Here is a 6022-nt window from a genome sequence, read left to right on the forward strand (position 1 = left end):
GTTATTTCACTTTTGTATAATATCTACCTCACTGCTTTGGCAATGTTAACACATGTTTCCCATGCCAATAAAGCCCCTTGAATTGAAATTGAATGAATTGAGAGAGAGAGAGAGAGAGAAGAGAGAGAAGAAGAGAGGAGAAGAGAGAGAAGAAGGAGGACCAGAGAGGAGAGAGAAGAGAGAGAAGAGAAGGAGACCAGAGAGAGAGAAGAAAGAGACCAGAAGAGAGAGAGAGAGAAAACAGAGCCAAACAAGTGCAGTCAGATCACCAAGCCCTCTAGGACCCTGCTGCCGAGTCGACGACAAAGACCCGCTCCTCCCCCCCTCCCTCCCTCCCCTCCCTCCTTCCCCCCTCCCCCTGGCTAGGACCTGTCGCCACATCACACCACAGCTCATACCCACAGAAGCACAGAAGCGCAGGAAGCCAAGCCGGTCATTAACAACCCTGAGCATTAGACTACCTATAATTAGAACCTGGACCAGGAAGCACGACATTAAGGACCCAAACCTGAGCCAACTACACTATCTACAACCACTAGACCACTGTGTTAGATCCCCTACATTAAGACCAACTACACTATCTACAAACCATTAGACCCACTGTTAATCCCCTACATTAAGACCAACCTGAGCCAACTACACTATCTACAACACTAGACCACTGTGTTAGATCCCCTACATTAAGGCAACCTAGCAACTAACACTATCTACAACCATTAGACCACTGTGTTAGATCCCCTACATTAAGGCCAACCTGAGCCAACTACACTATCTACAACCACAGACCACGTGTTAGATCCCCTACATTAAGACCAACGTACACTATCTACAACCATAGACCACTGTGTTAGATCCCCTACATTAAGACCAACCTGAGGCAACTACACTATCTACAACCACTAGACCACTGTGTTAGATCCCCTTACATTAAGACCAACTAACACTATCTACAAACCATAGGACCACTGTGTTAGATCCCTACATTAAGAGCCAACTTACACTATTACAACCACTAGACCACTGTGTTAGATCCCCTACATTAAGACCAACCTGAGCCAACTACCCTATCTACAACCACTAGACCACTGTGTTAGATCCCCTAACATTAAGAGCCAACCTGAGCCAACTACACTATCTACAACCACTAGACCACTGTGTTAGTCCCCTACATTAAGACCAACCTGAGCCAAACTACACTATCTAAACCACTAGACCACTGTGTTAGATCCCCTACATTAAGACCAACCTGAGCCAACTACACTATCTACAACCACTAGACCACGTGTTTAGAGCCTACATTACGACCAACCTGAGCCACTACACATCTACAAACCATTAGACCACTGTGTTAGATCCCCTACATTAGACCAACCTGAGCCAACTACACTATCTACAACCACTAGACCACGTGTTAGGATCCCCTTACAAATTAAGGCCAACCTGAGCCAACTACACTATTCTACAAAGCCATTAGACCACTGTGTTAGATCCCCTACATTAAGACCAACCTGAGCCAACTACACTATCTACAACCACTAGACCACTGTGTTAGATCCCCTACATTAGGTCCTGACTGTTTATCAGTCTCTATCTGCCTGTTGTGCCAGCTGATTATGCAGGATATGAACATGTGAGCCCAGAAAGCAGTAGAAACAGATGTGAGGTAGATAGAAGTCATATGACTCCTCAGTGTGAAACGACCAGTCTCTCTGGTCTGGACCTCCTCCCAGCCAGGAGTCATGCAGGGTTGGCAGGTACACAGCGTGATGAAAACACGSCTCTGTTTTTAGAGTGAGGCCCTGTCCGTTTGACCGTAGCCCTCTACACAGACAGACCRGGGTCCTGTATGGAAGGCAGTGGTTCGCTATCAAACACTCCCCTCAAGTCAACTCACAGTCCCACGATACCCCGGCTTCATAAGACYAACTTGTGGGAAGGGAACTGCCAAATGTCAACATAGAATTGTCAGCGTAACGTAATATTACAAAAAACAACACKGAGATTCRGACTTTCYTCAGTGGAAAGAAAAATAAACTGAAGATTGAATATCAAAAATAATYYGGAATAGTTTTTCTTGTAAATACAGATCTATAAAACGGAGATGTTTTCACCAGCAGATGGCTGCATTCAGTACAGAACTACGTCCTGACTACAGACACTAAGACAAATCTAACCGGGTGACAATCTCACACCGAGACTGGAGACGCAGCTGGATGTGACAGGCGGCCGAGTCGAAATTGAACGCTATTTTTGAGTGTAGCCAAGTGTGTTGGAGATATTTTTTTATTAGATCCCAATTAGCTGACTCTGTTCGAGGAACAAGGAAGGAAGGCGAAGCAGCTTCTCTTACTGGAGAGGGGGTATGGGGTTAGGTCCACACACTGAAAAGACAGATGGACAGCGAATGAGACCAGATGAGAGATAAGATGGACGAAACAGAGAGAGAAAGTAAGAAGTAGACAAGAACAGCGAGGAGAGACATCAAGAGCAACGTGACCGACAAGAGGACTACAATCTATTCGAAATAAGTAACTGAAAGATGCCAACACCGATTACATATTGTCAATCCAGAAACGACCACACACCATATCTAGAGCACTCGCTTTGGATATAAAGTATGATCTAGTTTTTTACAGTGTTTATCATCTTGCAACAACGTGGAGTGAAGAGAGAGAATGAGCACGTAGACGTAAGTAACATGTCAAGCTAGTATAAGACGGAGATTGTCTCGAGGATGGGTCGATAGTTGTGCCTTTAGATTGTAGAGAGAATGAAACAGAAAAACCAACAGAGATGAACTGATGAGACTCAGAGACTCGAGGCTCACGGAAGAACACCCGAAGAAGCACGCGTCGTGATATGATGGCGTCGGTTTGACAGAAGAAGCATGCCCGAGGGAGGCCAAGGATCTGCGATGAGTGGTCCTCGTAGAGAGGATATTTAGAGGAAAAGAGACTACGGACTTGTAGAGGAGAGACTACGAAGAGAGGATTAAGATCGTAGATGAGTTGAGAAGTGGATGAAGTGCTATTGAGAACAGGAACCAGCTGGAACCCATGAGGGGAGATCGATGTCTTCTGACCCCGATTCTACGCCCAAGGATAGAGACACGTTCAGGGTGGAGAGGAACCAGCTAGCATCAAGGTGTAAAACCTGAACTTCCCCTTTAATGCTAAAGTTGATGGCAGTGTTAAATGGACAAATCTAACAGTGGATACAGACTCTCCTGGTTGGCCCAGAGACTACGTTCAAGGAAGAAGACCAACTAACTAATGTTGGTCATTTTGGGTCGACTACCTTTAAGTTTTTTTTATCAATGACATTAGGCGTGCACCATATCCTGACTATTCCAGGGGTGCTCAGACGGAGGTCGATCAGAGAGAGTCAACTGTCCGATGTCAGCTGACGTTTGTGTTGTAATGGACGAGTGACTAGGAAGCTGTTTTTCTTTGTCTTAGGTCTTAGGCAGACGTAGTTCTGTGAGCGTGAGAGCGCAAGCCAGGGACTGCTGGTCACAGAACATCTCCGGTGAGTGTTATCATAGATGCAGTTATTTACAAGAAAAAAAGCTATTCCAATTAGTTTTGTAGTATTCGAATCTTCGTGATAGGATTGCTGTTCCACTGAAAGGAAAGTTCAAGATCTCCGTGTTGGATGTATGAAATTTACGTTGAACGCTTGGAACAAGTTCTATGTTGACAATTTGCAGAGTTCCCCTTCCGCAACAAAGAGATTGGGCTATTGGAAAAGCCGGGGGGGTAACGGTGGACTGTAGAGTTGACGTTGAGGAGGGAAGAAGAGAGAGAGAGAGAGAAGTATATTGGAATAGGACAAGACACTGCACGGTTTCCATAGCAAGAGCCCGAGACTGGAGGATCCCCGTGTTAGAGGTGAGGTGGAAAGGAGGCTCGAGTCAAATACGGGACAGAGGGACCTCGAACTCCTAAGAACAAGAGCCGTGTGGATTTGACATGACGACGACTGGTGTACCGATCGCCAACCGATGGACATAGACTTCCTGGCTGGGAGGAGGTCACAGACCAGGGAGGAAGACTGGGTCTACGTTTTCACACTGGGAAGGAGTCATGATGGAACTGCCTGGAAGATTGCATGAACGACGAGATGAGCAGAGCATTCAGATGTGATTTCCTAAGACTTGAGCGATTTGCGAGAGAGACGAGGAGCCGGAGAGAGAGGGCTTCACATGATTGCATGAAGAATCCATAGAGACAATGAGAAATCAAGCTAGGAGCGACAGAGACAAGACGAGGCAAATGAAGAGAGAACATAAAACCAGTGCAGGTAGCCCGAAGTAGAGAGAGAGAGAGAGAGAGAGAGAGAGAGAGAGAAGAGAGGAGAAGGAGAACCAGAGAGAGAGAGAGAGAGAGAAGGAGAGAGAGAGAGAAAGAGACCAGAGAGAGAGAGAGAAAACAGAGCCAAACAAGTGCAGTCAGATCACCAAGCCCTCTAGACCCTGCTGCCGAGTCGACGACAAGACCCCGGCTCCTCCTCCCTCCCTCCCTCCCTCCCTCCCTCCCTCCTTCCCCCCTCCCCCTGGGCTAGGGACCTGTCGCCACATCACACCACCAGCTCATACCACAGAAGCACAGAGCGCAGGAAGCCAAGCCGCGTCATAACAACCCTGAGGCATTAGGACTACTATATTCAGAACCTGGGACCCAGAAGCACAGACATTAAGACCAACCTGAGCCAACTACACCTATCTACAAACCATTAGACCACTGTGTTAGATCCCCTACATTAGGCCAACTACCCTATCTACAACCACTAGACCACTGTGTTAGATCCCCTACATTAAGACCAACCTGAGCCAACTACACTATCTACAACCACTTAGACCACTGTGTTAGATCCCCTACATTAAGACCAACCTGAGCCAACTACACTATCTACAACCACTAGACCACTGTGTTAGATCCCCTACATTAAGACCAACCTGAGCCAACTACACTATCTACAACCATAAACCACTGTGTTAGATCCCCTACATTAAGGCCAACTACACTATTCTACAACCACTAGACCACTGTGTTAGATCCCCTACATTAAGACCAAACTACACTATCTACAACCACTAGACCACTGTGTTAGATCCCCTACATTAAGACCAACCTGAGCCAACTACACTATCTACAACCACTAGACCACTGTGTTAGATCCCCTACATTAAGACCAACCTGAGCCAACTACACTATCTACAACCACTAGACCACTGTGTTAGATCCCCTACATTAGACCAACCTGAGCCAACTACACTATCTACAACCATAGACCACTGTGTTAGATCCCCTACATTAAGACCAACCTGAGCCAACTACACTATCTACAACCATTAGACCACTGTGTTAGATCCCCTACATTAAGACCAACCAGCCAACTACACTATCTACAACCCACTAGACCACTGTGTTAGAATACCCCTACATTAGGTCCTGACTGTTTATCAGTCTCTATCTGCCTGTTGTGCCAGCTGATTATGCAGGATATGAACATGTGAGCCCAGAAAGCAGTAGAAACAGATGTGAGGTAGATAGAAGTCATATGACTCCTCAGTGTGAAACGACCAGTCTCTCTGGTCTGGACCTCCTCCCAGCCAGGAGTCATGCAGGGTTGGCAGGTACACAGCGTGATGAAAACACGGCTCTGTTTTGAAGTGAGGCCCTGTCCGTTTGACCGTAGCCCTCTACACAGACAGACCGGGTCTGTATGGAAGGCAGTGGTTCGCTATCAAACACTCCCCTCAAGTCAACTCACAGTCCCACGATACCCCGGCTTCATAAGACTAACTTGTGGGAAGGGAACTGCCAAATGTCAACATAGAATTGTCAGCGTAACGTAATATTACAAAAAACAACACTGAGATTCGACTTTCTCTCAGTGGAAAGAAAAATAAACTGAAGATTGAATATCAAAAATAATCCGGAATAGTTTTTCTTGTAAATACAGATCTATAAAACGGAGATGTTTTCACCAGCAGATGGCTGCATTCAGTACAGAATAC

This window comes from Salvelinus sp. IW2-2015, unplaced genomic scaffold (assembly GCF_002910315.2).
Source record: "Salvelinus sp. IW2-2015 unplaced genomic scaffold, ASM291031v2 Un_scaffold6896, whole genome shotgun sequence".
Lineage (NCBI taxonomy): Eukaryota > Metazoa > Chordata > Actinopteri > Salmoniformes > Salmonidae > Salvelinus > Salvelinus sp. IW2-2015.